The 17,773-nt window shown below is 36.7% G+C and overlaps 1 long non-coding RNA gene across 3 annotated transcripts in view; it reads left to right on the top strand.

Moving 5' to 3' along the window:
- Positions 1 to 17,376, top strand: part of LOC135407844 (uncharacterized) — a 103,881-nt gene extending 86,505 nt beyond the window's left edge. For all 3 annotated transcript variants that reach the window (XR_010427045.1, XR_010427044.1, XR_010427043.1), the window contains one exon: positions 12,322 to 17,376. This is a non-coding gene — a long non-coding RNA (uncharacterized LOC135407844). The remainder of the gene's footprint in view (positions 1 to 12,321) is intronic.
- Positions 17,377 to 17,773: the final 397 nt, after the last annotated feature.

A 17,773-nucleotide genomic window follows, 5' to 3' on the forward strand; every position in this document is an offset into this window, starting at 1 on the left:
GAATGAAACGTTGGAGAATAATATTCTCTTATCTTTACAATTGTGGAGTACTGTGGTGGCAATCATATCTGATGAGAAGAGGTTTTGAGTGAAGACGTGTCCTAACTGTTTTCATAAAAAGATTTGAGTTGCCATTTATGTTCAAGATTTAGTTTATATCTGTGCTCTGCCCTTGCATAAATCCACACAAACTCAACAGGAGTACTAAAAGGTAAATTATTGAAAATTAGTTTACATAGCTTTAGCTGTACCTTGTCTGCTCTACCTTTCAAGCCCTAAATTGAATATTTGTCTGCATATATTGGTGTTTATAATCTAAGAGAGTTGTGTAATCTAAAGGACTGATCAGACAGCAGTTGGTGGGGTACCAGAGTATGAAATAAAATAGAAAAAGTTTTCATTCTATGATTCTTTAAAACATCCTTCTTTTTTTCCAAGATTGGACATACAGGAGAATATAGGTCACAACAGGGAAAAAATGGAGAGACTAATATAGGAAAGAAGGTCTGTTTTTATGTAGCTATTTTAATGTGATAGGAACACAGCTGCAGCTCCTGTCTCTGACTCTGTGGGACATCTAAGGCAAATACAGGCAGGTAGGACAAATGCTGATCTGGCTGAACACTGATTCCACCAAAAAAGAACTAAATGCACGTTGGACTAAACAGTCTGAATTTATCAACAGTATCTCGTCAAAATGGAGATGAAAGGGATAATTTCATAGAGTTTTTCTGTATTGAATTGCAGAATTGTGTAAATGTTCGTGTGCGTATAGATAAGACCTGCAGGCACCTAAAATATATTCAGATCCTTTACTGAATTTACCTCTAGCAGTAGATCACATAGATTACCAAATTTATGTAATAGAGACTTTTATTTTAATACTTTATTAGAAAATTATATATAGCGAGCAACTAATTTTTGTCAGTGCTTTTCAGTGCTTTTTTTCAAAAAAAAACCAGTGTCCATATATGAAGAAAAATATTTCTGATTTCCACGTTAAATTTCTGCTATAAGTAGGGATATTGCTCTTGGTCACAAGTATTATTTTTGCGTATTTCGGGATCAATATCTGGGCCTTCCAAACTTTCTCTTTACTTTAAGGATAAATTAACTCATACAAATTTATTGTTTGGTGTACATGTCTAAGAAAGGGATTACTGTTATGAGTGCTTCCTTTCATGGTACTGATGTTGTAGATTTCTACCCAATGTCTATTTTATATACTCTGATGCTGCTCTAGAATTTGTTGTTCACTAAGTAACACCAAAAAAAAAAATCCAAGAAGTAGAAAATCAAGAATATTTTTGTTCCTCACAGTTTTTTATTAAATAATTCACTAACTGAAGAAATATATTAAGAGTACATTGAGTACTCATTATATCTGAAAAAAAATTCTTTTAATTCCTGAGGAAGATTTTTTTTTAAAATTTGCCACACTCTTATCGTATACTCCAGAAGAGTTTAGTATTTAATTTCCTATCCGCCTCCCAGCTGGCAGAAAAATTTTGCCTCTTTTGATTTGTACTCATTAAGAGATAGGAGTGACCGCTCGCTCTGTGTGATGCAGTAACAATAGACGCAACCTTCAAAATGCATCACTTTAGAACTGAGGGCTGGAAGGAGTTATTACATTCAAAAGAGGATTTTTTCATTTAGTATATAACTTTCAGAAAGAGTCTAATACTATACTAAAATACAAATTTTCATAGCACACTAGTCATAATATTGGACCACTGTATGACATGACATTTCTTAACATGTCAGTGAAATTGTAAATGTTTTTATCATGAAAGAAAAATGTAAAGAGAATATGAGGGTCACAGTATTTGAACACATGGTGTCTTCCCGCTGAAATCCATAGGAAAGCTTTGTTGAATTTAGAGAGTTAGATTGTGTCTAAAAATTCATGGTGTACAACCATGAGCCAAACGGTTGATGCAGACTGGAGGCAGTAAAACGTGGACAGAAGTGACTGTTGAAGGCTACTTCTACTGCTACCACCTCCCAGGAGTCTCACTGCCAGGTCATCTTGGCACACTTCCTATTTCACACCCACTCCTGCTCACATTCTTATTCCTCTCTTAGTCCCCAGTCTCAGCTCAGCTCCCACGCTCACCACTCCAGCCAAGGGCTGTCTATTACTACTTTGTGAATAGTGATAGAGAATTGTTGAGAACACCCTCATACCACATATCTATGGTCTCCTTTAAAGCAGTGTAAAATTGGCTAATGCAGAACCCTGCTGTTTTCAGGGCAGGGTCAGCAGAGCTTTACACCACCTGTATGTTTCTTGCTATGGCTCGTACTCTACCTGTGGTAACCAATCTTGCACTAGAAGACTCTGTCTCATAAAGGTACATAAATCTCTGTAAAGTCAAGGGATTCAGATCAAGAGCAGCTAAAAAGATATGTCCATGTGCAGAAGAGACCTCCAATTTTAGAGTCTGGTTTGAGATCTGGCTTGATTTTAAGACTGCCTGAAAGCTGAAATTTGAGTGGAAGATTCCCCAACGTAAGGATGCAGCCATTCTTGACTACCCGTACATTCCAACTATGAAATAATAAGGCTTTCAACTTAGTAAATACTTAAAAATTACATTCTACTCACATTTTTCTCGTTAAGGCCACGCTGTTTTGTTAGAGGTGGTTTTCCATTTCTGCTGTCACTCTTAAAACTTTGCTGCAATGCTACACTGTGACTCACATGACCCAAATGAGAACAATGAGAGAGAAAGCTGTTTTTCAGAAGCCATATAACTCAGGAGAGTGGAATAGCTTCTTCAACACTATGCCAGTGAATTCATATTATATTCCTGCCAAGTTTGTGACATTGCATTCTCCTATACCCTGTGGATAAAATATGTCAGAGTTCTTGACTGTGTATATGGGTATGCATATGCATATATATGTGTGTATATGTATATTTTTGGATGTTACGTGCTTTTTTCTTCTGCATTTTCATGTCTGTGCTTATGTATTTTCACCTAAGCTATTTTAATTTCTCCATTCATCATTGAAACAAAGAGGTTTCTCAGGAATTGCAGTCTTGTCCAAAATGCAGAATGGTGACAAGAATACTTTGTTTGCTTGTTTGCAGTAAGTTATAGCGAGGTGATGGTGTGCAGTTGCTACTCGGGTACATGCGGAACTTCCATGCAAAGTGATAGGCACTAAAGCCATGCCAACTCTGGGTATGCATCCTGTAATGTTACATTTTAAACCAGGATCATAAGGTGTTTAACAGGAACACCCAGAAGGTTGAGAAATGCTCAATAAAAAATTGTCACTGCTGCCTACATTCAGAATAATTTTTATTTTCTCAAATCTGAAACACCACAAAACAGAACAAAAAAAGCCTAATTCTGCAAGCTTACCACACAAGATCTTCCTGGTTAAATGGTTCAATATGACACAACTTCACTTCAGTATTATTGACAAAAGAGTGCATTCATCAATAAATATGTCATCTCTTCTGCTTCGTGATTCTACTTTGCCTGTAAACATTCAGTCTTCTGAATAAACATACCTACTGAGGGACTCTATTAGTTCTGCATTCAAAAGATAATCATTAAGCATAGGCAAAATTTGCTTAGAAATGCATAATCTCTTAACACTAATACTAAAGTGAACCTTAAAAGTAAGGTTAATTGATGCCATTAAATCATACATATTAAAATTACATAGTTATTATTTTTTAATTTCTTTATTTATCATTAATGTCACAGAATGGTAGCCAGAGGAGTAGGCAGTTCTTTTACCAGATTCTCCCAATCTGAAAACAACCCAAATGTGAACAGGGTAGAGGGGCAGCATACTGGTAATAATGCATTAGGAGTGTTTTTTCCTTCTATTGCCCTCAAGTTCGGTAGCAGGATATGTAGCATTGGTTATTCATTCAATTTCTTCATCAGCAGAAGTAGGTTTGAAGGAAGAATCTGAGTCATGAGAGGTTTGCAGTCTGATGGAGGCTTGTCAAAGGTACTGTTTTTGTGGGAGACACCTGGCACCACTAACAAAGCGAAGTTCAGAATTAAGTTCAAACTGGACTTGTATTTCATATGCAAACTTCAGATAATTCTTATTCTTCATTGGGTCTTATTTATAGTAGAAGGAAGGACTGGGAAACTTAACCCTTTCAGTTAGTAGCTCCAAATTCACAGTAATATAACTCACACTGAAAACCAGAACTGACATCTTCCTCATTTCTGTGTAGCTAACTTATATTCATGTATTGGAAATTGTGCATGTAGCAAAGATTATGTGGACTAAAATTAATTTTCACGAACATGTGTCTTAGGCCATTTTCATTAATTGTAGGCATGTACATCACTTTCTTATATAAAAATAAACTGACTTTTAGCAGGTCAGATATTATAATTATAGTTGTCTAGTATCTTAGATTTTCTCTCTCAGTTATATACATGTATATGCAAACACAGAGAAGTAGAAGAGAGACAGGGAGGGAGGGACAGAGAAAGAGAGAACATCTCTTACTATCTTGATCAATATGTAAAAACTTGCCATTACACTGTACTAAGTCAGCATAAGACTGACCTTGTCTCTAATGTCAAAATTTGTCCCCTCATTTTTCACAGCAAAGCATCAGATGGACTAATGCACTTGTCTCTGGGACAACACTTTTTTTTCTTTTGAGAGTATTTGTAATGGTGATGGAAGATGACATTGAGGCTTTATGGATGAATTTGAACTTCCTGGAAAGGGTGAATAAGAGCTGATCAGAGACATCCTATAAAATTGCATTGTTCAAGTCACAGAGAATGGGTGAAAAATCTGTTTTACCTTGCAGGGAAATTCTGGTTTTGATAACTGATTTGAAGCCTGAGTAACTAGCAATTAGTAAAATCAAAGGTTCTTTGTTAAAAAAAAAAGGAAGTTGAATTATGAAAATGGGAGACCATAATTATCTGCTAATAATTCCCAAGTTTAAAAATGTAGCTGGTGATTTAACGTAGTCATATTTTGATATAAGTTTTAGTTGGAGATAATTTTAAAAAAAAATAAAACCACCATAATGCCATTACCTTTTGAAGGTCTGATTTTTCTATACTTTAAGACTCCTTTTCCTTCTCAGTTTTAAAATTTGCATTGTCTGGACGGAATAAAAAAGTCATAGAACCAGAGAAAACCACGCTCTGCTTTCAGAAGATCATTACTAACCAGATTATAGTAATGATGGAGACTAGGGACTCAGTTGTGAGTCTACTTACACATTTTCACAGGTAGATTAAAGATGTAAAGAGCAACTTTTTCACAAGTTACTAATATTTGTTAAGCATGCATGTAACCTGCAGCAGAAAACCAGCTGCCACACAGTTATGTCTCCTCTCAACTATGCAACGTGTTGGAAAGTACAGAAAGGCTGGGGAAAGACAATCTTGGCATTGTTGAGACTAAATAGAGCTACAAGAAGCTGGCAATCAGCATTTCATTCTCTTTGAGACCTCAGAAAAGAAGCAGGTGCTATTGTTGGCATTGTGGGGACCAAGCATTGCTAGGATAGCAATTCCTGTTTGCTGACCAGCACCTTGATCATTCAGTGGTGCCTCTGGAAGTTTAGCTGGAGAATAGGGAATTGTGCATGAGATGTACAAAACATGATGGAGAAGCTGCATGCATGGGCTTATGCAGGCACGTGGGACATGGGCAGGTGCATGGCAGGGCAGAGAAGCAGATGAGCTGGGAGGAGGTTTACTCTTCACAGTATTTTGCCCAATATACATTCATGCATTTTCAGTGAGAAGGAGAGTTCTGACTGCATGCTTTCAGAAACACAGGTAGTTTCTTCACAGCAAGCGAGGGTTTTTAATCCAATGTTTCTGGTTTTTCCCTTAAATATCTGTTTTCCCTTTTGTGGCAAAAGGCCTTGTTTTGTACAGTAATAATGATTCTCTTAGGATAGCTGCTTTTTGGAGGACAATTAGAAAGTATAAGACTGGTATGATTTTGGCAGTAAAATTGCCAAGAACTACATAAAATAAAGGCAACGATATCAATAAAAAAAGATGAAAGAAAGCAGAAAAACCTTCATCTGGGGTAGAAATGCAGGCCTGAATCTGGGGCTGAGGAGAAAGAGTTTTCTGTGCCAACATCTTACAGGATTGGGCCCAAATTTAGCCTACAGCAAATCTTGTCATAAAACTGACTTTGTAACAGGCATTTGTTATTCCACTATTTACAGCAATTGCCTTAGGGTAATTTGAGCATTTCAACTCCTGGAAAAATAGCTAACATGATATAATATGTATTTATTAGCACACAAACATTGTAAATTGTTGATATTTCCTTGTTTCAAGACAATTGTTAAAAGTGAAAAAACAAGGCAGTCTTGTCTTATATCTGACAGTTTCAGCTCCTGGCACACTAAACTCTTGTTTGATAAGCTGTGTTCATTCCATATTTGTGTAATACCCTGGAAGAAATTAGGTTGCAATGAAGTCCGTTTTTGTCACTGCATGTAGCAATGAATATCACACCCAGCAGGGTACAGTGGCACCTGGCTGTCCAGACCCAGTGTAGCACAAAGCCATCTGGGGGTAATTACAACAAGGTATTCTTTAAAGACCAGATGGGACCAAGGAACAGAAGCCCCTATCCCTCCCAGTCATTTACAACATAATTCCTTTCAATGATATACTTAATCCTCCCACCAGCTACGCTTTTCAGCTTGCTGTTGTCACTGTTCCTTTATGTTAATTCACTTGAGAGACACAGAAAGGGAGAGAGAGCGGAGAGGGAGAGCGAGCCACCGGTGCCTCAAGGGGCTGAAAGAAATTATTCATCCTTAAATTGTTTCCACTACACCAAGTACAGTAACAGTTGTGTTGTTTTTTTTTTTAAAGTGGGCTGAAATTATCCTAAAGAAGGTCAATGCTATAGCCCTGTGCAACACCAGCTGAGTTTTATTCAGCCACCTGTTAGATAGGAGTGTTCTGCACATGCTCATGATGCATTTAACCAGTTTAAAGGGTCTTTTTATTGACTAGCAGCCTCCCTACATTCAAAGTGCTCAAGCCATGGCCCTGCTTTGTGATCATATGTGGCACATAAGACTTAATTCAATTATGTTGTAAGCCTATCCAGTTTGTATCAGTGCCCTTTCACTTTTGTGTCATTTGTCTTGTATCTTGTAAAGAGTTGGAAGTTTTTTTGTGGGTTTTTTTTGTTGTGTTTTGTTTTGCTTGTTTTGTTTTGGGGTTTTTTTGGAGGAAAAGCCATGCACTAGATGAAAATTGCCTTTATTTCATCATTCGGGTTTGCACTGCAGATGTACAGGCTACAATTTAAGAAAAACACAAAAAAGTATTTTTATTAATACAAAAGTAACAGAACAAAAGAAGAGGTCTTCTACAATTTTAAAATCAAACATATACCCATACATATAAAGAAGGTCAGGCAGACAACCCAAACATATTTCAAATAAGAAACAAATAGAGAGATGAATAAAGAGAGAAAAATAAGCAAATGTATTTAATAGTTTTAAAATTACAAACCACGAAGGTCTGGATATTGCTATCTTTCTTTACAAGTTGTTTATTGGTTTTAAAGAAACTGTACAGGAAGTGACTTCTCAACAGGAGTAAACTTCAAAATATTTTGGCCTTGCTTATGTTGCTACATGGCCCCTGAATTCATGATCAATGTGCAAGTAAACTGAAAATTTTCAAATAAAGGGTTTTTTAAAAGTACGCAGCAAGTTATTGCTACTATTTAGTTAATCTGTATGAATACTACAAATGAGATAAGAAGATGTCTTTTGACCTTGAGTTACTTCGGTGTGACAATCTTGAAGTTCAACATCTTATTATCATAAGGTTTACTTTCAGTCACTTTTCCAAAATTCTGACCAAATGTTTAAGGAAGTACAAATCCTGACATTTCAACAAGCCATGAAGCATGTCCTTATGGTCATTTAAAATAGCTTCAAATGCATAAAAATCTGTCTTTCACTGAAAAACTGCAGAGGAAGCTTTCTGCATACAGAGATAACAAACGCAAACTGAAATCACACAGTACCAAGAAGAGTGGGACAGGCAGAAGGGAGATTGAGTTGTTTTTAAAATTTGGTTTATAAAGACTAAATTAATTTTTGCTGGAAGCTGAAATCAATAAAAATAACGTGCTATTATGAAATGTATTTTTACCTTATTATAATGCCTTTTACATTAAACATTTATGATGTGAAACCACAGTTATAAAATCCTGTCTGTACTGAAGATGTGTGTGTGGATTCCATCATAGGAATAGATAAACATATCTTTGTTAGACTGGGATAAACATTCATTGATATCTCTTCCCTCTCCTTTTTCCACAGAGCAAAAGTCAGAGAAAGGGCAGTAGTGCCAAGTTACTTACCAGTCTGCATGGTAAATAGGTATCAGTTGCTGATGTATCAGCCTCAGCACTGAAACACTCTGACCATGAAAGACCTTTCATTTTCTGCCTTCGTAATAGCTTTCCTCCAAGTCCTTAAAAGAACTTGTCATGATTGTGAACAACTTCTGTCTTGCATTTGATGCTTTTCTGACTAACATTATCCACAAACAGATTGTTGTTTTGATCGTTTTCTTCCACTAGTCTTAAAGGTTTCAGAAAGATTTTTAAAAGATTCCTGAAAAGCTTAACTGAATTAGGAAGAAGGATAAATTGTCTGGAGAATACTAACCATCTAGTTTTATGTGGATCTCTTAGTAGCATGTGAATCCCACAGACATAGACCACAACTGTATTTCTAGCTCCTCATCAAATAATGCAACCTTTATTATGGAAAAGAGCTCCTGAAGGAAGAACTGGAGTATTTAATTTTTTACAAAAAATGAAGAGATAATTACTGAGAAAAACATACAGCAAAGTATTTAAAATATAATTTTACATATGTGAAGACTTACATGGATCTCAGCATTAGAATGAAGCTGATCCTTCCTCTCTTTCAAAAGTGACTGCCATGAAACTGTTAGATTCCGATTTCAGCCTAATACCCTCCTTACCAAGAAAACACATATATTTACTTAATAAGTTCTCGAATTATATATAAAGAACCTGGCTAATCAAGTTGTACAGAAATCAACTTAGTAATATCCAAATACCAATACTTGCAGCTTTAAGCCAGGTTTCAGGAAAGTTGATGGAAAAAAAGGACTGTGCTAATAACTTGTCACCTTGTTTCTATTCTACTGTATCACTTCTCTAATGATGATGGTGACTGATTAGGTCACATTTATGCGTATTTCTAACAATACCTCTGAACCAAACTGTTCATGTATATGAATAAATTTTTTGCCAATAACAATTACATATTCTTGATCACAGTGAACTGCTATATCTCAAAAATGCTTACTTTTTAACAAATTGCAAACAATAACAATACACCTCATGTCAAAAATCACAGCTATATATATAAAAGATAGACTAATGTAATAACCTTCCTTATCATCTTCCCAATCCCTAGAGAGTCAGAGAAATAACTTGTGGTTATTTGCTTAGATATAAGGGTGTGCCAGTTGATTTAATCCAAATAAAACTTACACTTGAATCTATCTAGTCTCCAGCACAACTCAGCCCCCTTTAAAATGTAAACTATTCCAGTGCAATCTCTGACTTCTGTATCTACCCTGATGTTCACTTCTTTGGTTTTTTTGCATTTTGATTATTTCAGTTCAGTCTCCTATGACCTTTGGTTTGCCTAGAAGTGCCTTTGTAAAGTAGAGTATTGGTGAAAGCCTTTAAATCATTTGGTATTCCTGGTACATTGGTTGTGATACCAGGAAATACTGTGCTATCTCAGGTATGCTGCCCTTGCACCATAGGAGACTAGTGTTAGAAAGTCCCATTTTCATGCATCATAGGAAAACTTAGTGGGAAAGCAGTCATAAAATAATGAAGGAAAAAAATAAGAGAGTTCAGAACTACTGAGAAAGGAAGTCTGTGTTCAGTTTCATGCAAAAAACCTAACTCTTTATCTTTTGCATTTAGAGTGAAGTTATACTTAAATAAAATCCCTAAATGTGACTTTAGAAAGGTGTCCTCTCCTCTTAGTATCAACAGGGAGCTTTTCTCTCCTTTCTTTTGAAAAGATATGCAGATGAAAGAGGCTGTGAATCCCTTTCCCCCTCATCATCCCCTCCTTCTCTTCTAAAGGAGTGGTGTTTTAATGGAAGGTTGCTCTGAAGTCTCCATGCAACCTTCTCTTCTCTGGGCTGCATAGCCCCAACTTTCTCAGCCTGTCTTTGCAGGGGAGGTGCTTCAGTCCTCTTATCATTCTGACCTCCTCTGGACTTGCTTCAACAGTTCCATGTCTTTCTTCTGTTGGGGCATCCAGAGCTGGATGCAGCATTCCAGGTGGGTTCTCACAAGAGCAGAGTAGAGGGGTAGAATCACCTCACTCAATTGCTGGCCATGGTCCTTTTGATGCAGCCCAGGATTTCATTGGCTTTCTGGGCTGCAAGCACACATTGCCAGCTCGTGTTGAGTTTTACATCAACCATCTCTCATAAGTCTTTCTCCATTCTTTCTCAATCATTTCTCCACCCAACCTGCATGTGTGTCTATGATTGCCACAATCCATGTGAAGGACCTTGCACTATGTATTGTTGAACTTCATGAGGTTTGTATTGGCCCACCTCTTCAGCCTGTCAAGGTCTCTCTGGAGGGCATCCTTCCCTCCAGCATGTTGACCACGTCACACAGCTTGGTGTTATCAGCAAATTTGTTGAGGGTGTGCTTGATCCCACAATCCATGTCATCAACAGAAATGTTGAACAGGATTGGCCTCAGTACCGATCCCCGAGGAACATCACTCATCACTGGTCTCTGCGTGGACAACAAGACCACGACTCTTTTTGCTGCCATCCAGTCAATTCTTTATCCACCAAGTAGTCCACCCATCAAATCCTTGTCTCTCCAATTTAGAGACAAGGATGTCATGTGGGACAGTGTCAAATGCCTTGCATAAGTCCAGATAGACTATGTCAGTTGTTCTGCCCCTGTCCATCAACACTGTAGACTCATCATAGAAGGTCACCAGATATGTTAGGCATGGTTTCCACTTTGTAAAACCATGTTGGCTGTTACCTCTTTGTTTTCCCTGTATTTTAGCATAGTTTCCGGAGAATCTGCTCCACGATCTCGCCTGGCACAGAGGTGAGACTGACTAATCTTAGTTCCCCAGATCTTCCGCTTTTCTCTTTCTAAAAATTGGGGTTATATTTCCCTTTTTCCAGTTACCAGGGACTTTATCTGACTGATACGATTTTTCAAAAATGATGAAGAGTGGCTTAGCAACGTCAGTTCCCTCAGGACCTGTAGATGAACCTTATTGGGTCCCATGGACTTGTGCACATTCAGATTCCTTAGACGGTCTCAGACTTTATCCTCTCCTAAAGTGGGTTTAGGGTCTTCATTCTTCCAGGCCCTCTATTTGCCTTTCTGAACTTTTGTGACCTGGCTAGAGCAATCTCAAACAGACCATCACTACACTGGGCATTCTGAAGTCATCAAAGAAGACGAAGACAGAAAAAGCCGCTACTAATCTGGAGTGATTCTGACTGTTTGTCATGTGAATATTTCCACATTTTAAAAGGCAAACAATGAGATAGATACTCTAATGACCATGCTATATGGGAACTAAAGAGAAAAGTTTCTGATAGCTCTTTTCCACATAGTTCTTTGCAGAAATATTTTGTCTGGGTTCTACTTTCTGGACTGCAGGATATCTCCTTAGTTTAATATGGAGAAAATTGGGTTTTATTTTCAGAGACAGGACATGTCAGTTTAGGAATTATCAGAATACCTCCAAACATATAAAATGGGAATAGAGTGAGAAAGCAAGTCAGTAGTTTCTTTGCTGACTTGATTGGGGCTTTTTTTTACATTGCATAGTGCCCTGAATTGAATTTAATGTTAGTACTGCTTGGTTAGCTAGATCCCTGTCTTGGTGAATCCATTCATACTTGTAGCTTACTTGGTAGTTAAGCTCAATCAAAACTCTAGAAAAAGAGAGGGAATTGCCAAGAACCTGTAAAAAACCAGTGAAATGATAACAGACTTCTGTATATTTTACGGGTCATAAAAAAATATATTTCTGTACATCTCGTTGCTACATGTTCTCTAAGAAAATAAAGAGTTTTAGAATTTCATTTTGTAATAAAGTCTTTGAGTTTGAAATTAAGGTTTTTCTATTAAAAATATAAATATAGAAAAAAATGAGGAAGTGCTTAAAGTTGTAATCAACATATATTATAATTATTTCCCCAAAAGTCTACTACTTACATATTTTGATCTTTTTTTCCTTCTATTTTACAGTGTCCAGCACAGACATCTCTCTTAATACAAGATTATATGTGGTATCCAAAATCAGATATGTTGAAGATACACACCTCCATTTGAAAAAAAGTCCAGCAAGTCTGAATGTTCTCAATGAGGAACACCAAGTCCATTGCTTTGGATAACAGTTAATTCAGATGCAAATCTAATGTGAAATATGAGAATGTCTAATGATGATGAGGTGGAAACTATGCTGATCTTTTCTAATCACATCGTGAATAAAACAACATTTAAGAAAAATGCAAGGTTCCTAATTTCTGGATATGGATTTAATTTATTTAGCAAACTAAATACAATTTCTTCTAAAACTAGTAGATGGCCATTCACATTGCTGTTGCAGAATGACATTAAAGGGATTAGACTAATTTTCTTAAGAAATGTTGAAGGTGGATGTTATTCATGTAACATATCCACAGCAGAAACATTGTATAAGTCAAGAAAGAGATTCATAATGACTGGCTTTACTTTCAGGAATAGAATGGTCAATATAATTTCATTCTTTCCTTTTTCTAGTCCTTTTTCTAACTTCTTCAGCGTGACATCATACCCTGTATAAAATCTTTGCTCTTGACTTATATGGCAAAGGAAATTGGTTTGGATCTGTTTTCCTCTAGATTTTGAACACTGATAAGATCAATATAAACGTGTACGAAAGGAAGACTGAAGCTGTTTCAGTAAATTTAACAGTCCCAGAAAATGTTTGCAAGTGCTAGAAAATTATCACTTACACTGTTGAATCACTGGTGAATTTCTGATTTCGTTTGACAACTAGCCCTCACCAAAACAATGCAGAGGGGCAGAGGGCAGTATAGTCCAGGCACCAGCCCCAGCTGGCAGTCAGGTTGAAGCTGTCTTTTTCTGCAGAAGAGATTTAATAGTATGAATGTAAGTTGTTCTGAGATTAATGTCGCTAAATATCATCTCATCAAATGCTCAGCACTAGAATCCAAAGTACTGCATTTTGTGTATGTAAGCTCTTGACTATGTTACTCTCCCTTAAACAATGCACTTGGTACTCATTTTAGTGAAAAGATTCTTTCAGAAGAAAAGAAAGTAGCTCTCCTTCATTGAGATCTCTGCTATCTATGGCAACTGGAAATAATTTTCAGAATCCTGGTAGCCTAGGTAAAGAATACCTACTTTCCCTCACTACTATCAGGGAAAACTGTGCTTACAGCTACCAGTATGAAGATTTAAATGACAAGTCTTCAAGAAAATGAAGAGTAACAAAAAATATTGTTGCTATGCAAATGTTGCAAACTTAGGACATGTGAACTAAATGCATACTTAGGAAAGGGACAGCATATTTAAGAATAACTATATCATTAAGTGGATGGATTAGGAATCAAATGTGTTCCCCTACAAAAATAAAAAAAAAATATTTTTTAAGAGTTTAAAATCCAAAAGAGTGGAAAGACAAAAAAAAAAAAAAAACAACTGGGCAGTAAAGGAAAAAGTGCTGGCTTGTAAAATATATAAACTCCTACCTAATAATAATAAAAATCATCTTGTCAAGGGTTGTATCTGTGAGCCTTATAAAGCACTAAGTCTTTGGGAAACGTGAAAGACTAGAGAAGCAGAGCACTCTGTGGAAAAGGGGTGCACTGGAAATGCGAATGGAGACAGAGGGAGAAAAAAGACAACAGAAAATAAGCTTATAATCACACTAAAAGTTTTCTTTTTTTTTTAGTAAGTTATATAGTAAGTTGAATTAAAAAAAAAAAGTGACCATGAAAACCTGCATTTCTTACATTTGCATATAAATTGCTTATAGCAATTGCTTCCTGAAAGGTCACCAGCAAGCTGGATATGCCAAGACATAGGAGAAAACCCTTCCCAGTGAGGGAAGAGCTACCAAAGTATCAAGGAGTGATGGCAACTAGACGATATTGATATGGTCCTTCACAGTCTGCATACCTCTGTTCCCCTCTCAGCCTGGTGCAGAATCAACACTAGGGCATGCAAATAAAATAGCCAAGTTTTCTGTTTTATAAAGTCTTTGCTTGCACTTTGTGCTGGAGGACTCCAGATGGTGCTGGTACCAGTCACCTCATGCTCAAGCAGCCTCTGCCATCTTCTGCATCATACTGGTTGCTCTGGAGCAGGGGGATTTTGATCCACGAATAATATATCTGAGTCAAATTCCACTGTTTCCACATGAGTTTAAAGTCAGACTGCATAGGGCAATTTTTACCTTTGAACCAATTTAAATGAGACCAAAACTGAGGGTAAAATATCCTGTTACTCTGAAAGGACCTGCCATGGGGAAAAAGAATTGTTACTGACAAAAATTATTCAAAGCAAAAATTTCCTTTAAATTTTACAAGCTCTCTCTGAAATCAAACTGTTTTTTTCAGAGTGTTGAAAACAATGAAATATCATAATGTTTAGCAGAAGAAATTTACATTTTCTGGTGTATTTAAACTCCTCGATTCATTAACTTTCCTCTGAGATGTTCTTACATATCAAACAGCAGGTCTGATCTTGCAGGCCCTTTTGTTGGTCAACATTCTGTTTTCATATTTATTTCCATAGAATGTTTGTATAAAAAGAATAATAAAATCCCGTTTAATATCTGTTATGATTGATGAAAAAAAACAGGTTCCTAAAACCAAATTAATTTTGCTTCCCTGAGAATCTGAAAGTATCTCTTATCATGTGCAGCCGTCTCTACAAACCACCCAAGGTGATCTGTTTGCTCGCATTTCTTTTAATTGCTTATTCATCAGTTTATTAGGTTATTAGAGAACCTGCTACTAGATAGCTCATGAGAGCATGCCCATGTTTCTGAGTAATGTGCCACAGAGATAGTGAAATAGCCTTTGGAGAGCTGCCCTGATTCCTGTAGCTCAGAGCATGGCTCTGCGCAGTTGCCCTGGCTAATTCACACTACTTTTTGAATAGGGAAATTAAAGTATCCCTGAACTCCCCTGTATTTCATGCAGATTATTTGTATTTTGTCTTCTAATTCTCTTAAAGCACTGAGTATCTTTGTGTTCTGTTGTACTTATTTAGAAAAATAAGTATGTGAACCAATATATACAAATTAATATAATAACATCCAGAGGTCACAGGAGCCAACTCTGCAAAGTACTGAGCAGCCCCTTTTCAACTTCACTGGTAATATAAGATGGTCTGAGCTTCCCAAACACTTCTATAGATCAATCTATTCTGGTCTTTTAATTGACTGTAACTGAAGAATACATCTCTTTACTGTTTACTGAAACTAAGTTTTCTTCAGTTGTTAACATCAGTGTAGTCCACTGAAAATTCACTACTAATGTTTATGTAGGTATAACAAAAGTGTGGTTTTGCTTTACTGTTTTCTACATGACACATCTCCTTTCTTCTCTTTCCCCAACTTTCTTTATAATTCCTTTGGAAATAGCTGAAAACTGCACTTTCGAATATTTGTAAAGTTGATTAAAAATAAGCAGTCTTTTAAATGATGTTGCTTACTGAATCCATTAATACTTGGTAAGGAGAGAGCTCAAAAGGTTCTTCTAAGTGATAAATGTATAAATCCATTTTAGGCTTCATAAAATAAAGCTTATTGATATGTATCTTACTATGCAGTTTTTCAGTTGCTGCAGGGTTAATTTTTATTTTTGTTTTAAGTAACTGTTCCATAAATATTAAAGTACATCTCTTCTTAAAGGAAAAAAAGGAAAAGTACAATCTGGGTGCTAGGATGCTAGTAAGAAGCAATAAATTATTACTGTAATGACATGCTAATTAAAATTTTGCTTGTAACTCATGTAAGTGTTTGAAGCCCAGCAAATTTCTCTTTTCATTTGTGAAGTGTGAAGGTAAATTGCCCAGTGACAGTGGGACATCGCTAACAAGTACAAATTGAATAACATGCTATCTTGCTCTATTAGTCCTGACTAGCATGTCTGAATTAGATATTCAGCACACTCCCCATTGTAGGCCTGATTGATAAATGCTAAGGAGAATTTGTCAAAACAACAGGGGCTACACCCAGTGGGACATCAATATGCTCCATTTAGTCACCCACCCGGCATTTCCTACATAGGATTGTCACATAAAATTAAGACTAGCCGCTAACCAGCCATCAAGCTTGCAGCAGACACTAGGCAGCCTGTGTTCTGTATGCATATTAGTCACATGCTTAACAATTTGGGCTGTCATGACTGAAGCATGCAGTGACCTCTGGAGCAGAGGTTGAATTTTGCAACTACACTAGACATCATGCTCAGCTGTTCAAGATTTTAGGCCATTTCCTGCCTGATCTGTGCACAGATGCACTGCCCTAAGCTACAATCTGTGGCCTAGTCCAAATGACAAATGGCACAGCATAGATTATTGCATTATATATTAAGTACTACAAGTCTGTAAATTATAAGTAAACTACTGTTCAGCCTGAACGTCTGCTGCAACTTTTAAAACATTTTCCTTCATAAAGCCTGTTATGTGCAGTACCAATAAATATTTGGAAAACAAAGGCATCAAAGTTTAAATACTGAAATAGACTGTTTTCTCTGCAATTAGCTGCCTGAATATGAAAGAGTTTTTTCCAGCTTCAATTCACTAAGTTGAAGCTGGACTTGTTTCGCCTCCATTCCTCTCCTTTTCACTGAGAATTATTAGCAAATTAAGATTTTCTGTGGGCTCTATATGTTGAACAATTTTTGCCAGATAAATGGTTGAGGCCAGCCATTTTACATAGTTCTTTCAGTATGGATTAGACATGCAATATTCAAAGCTAATAAATATAAATAAGAAAACTAAACATCCTCAGTTCTGAGGAATTTAATTTGTAGTTCTATAATGCTTAGTCTCTGTTTATGTACTGAAGTTCTTGTTTACACATGGAACAGCTGTAAAGAATATAAAGAACCTATCTGGAAGGAAAAGCGTTCACTGCTTTTCCTGTTACTGAGCTGCAATATTTCATTTGTCTAAGTGGGATTTTTGTGTTTCCTACCTGTGGTTTGTACTCCAGTCAGTTGTGTAATATCAACAATCAAATTTTTGGTGTTAGGATGGAAAGAAGAAAGAAATAAAGAGACAAAGGGGGGGGAGGGAGAGAGAAGGAAGGAAGGAAGGAAGGGGACCAATTTTTGACTATTTAAAATCAGTGGGTATTTACCTCAAATAGGTAAATATTGCTTTCTTTTCGTGGTATGATAAGACATTAAATTGACAGGAGCTGTTGACTCCCTCAAGGACAGAGAAGACCTGCAGAGAGACCTCAACTAATTAGAGAGATGGGCAATCACGAACCAGCTGAAGTTTAACAAGGGTAGGTGCCAGATTCTACACCTGGTAGGGGTAACCCTGGTTGTGTTTATAGACTAGGGAAGGAGAAACTGGAGAATAGCGCTGTGGAAAGGGACCTGGAGGTCCTGGTTGATGGCAAGTTGAATATGAGTCAGCAGTGCCCTGGCAGCCAGGAGGGCCAACCATG

This window comes from Pseudopipra pipra, chromosome Z (assembly GCF_036250125.1).
Source record: "Pseudopipra pipra isolate bDixPip1 chromosome Z, bDixPip1.hap1, whole genome shotgun sequence".
Classification (NCBI taxonomy): domain Eukaryota; kingdom Metazoa; phylum Chordata; class Aves; order Passeriformes; family Pipridae; genus Pseudopipra; species Pseudopipra pipra.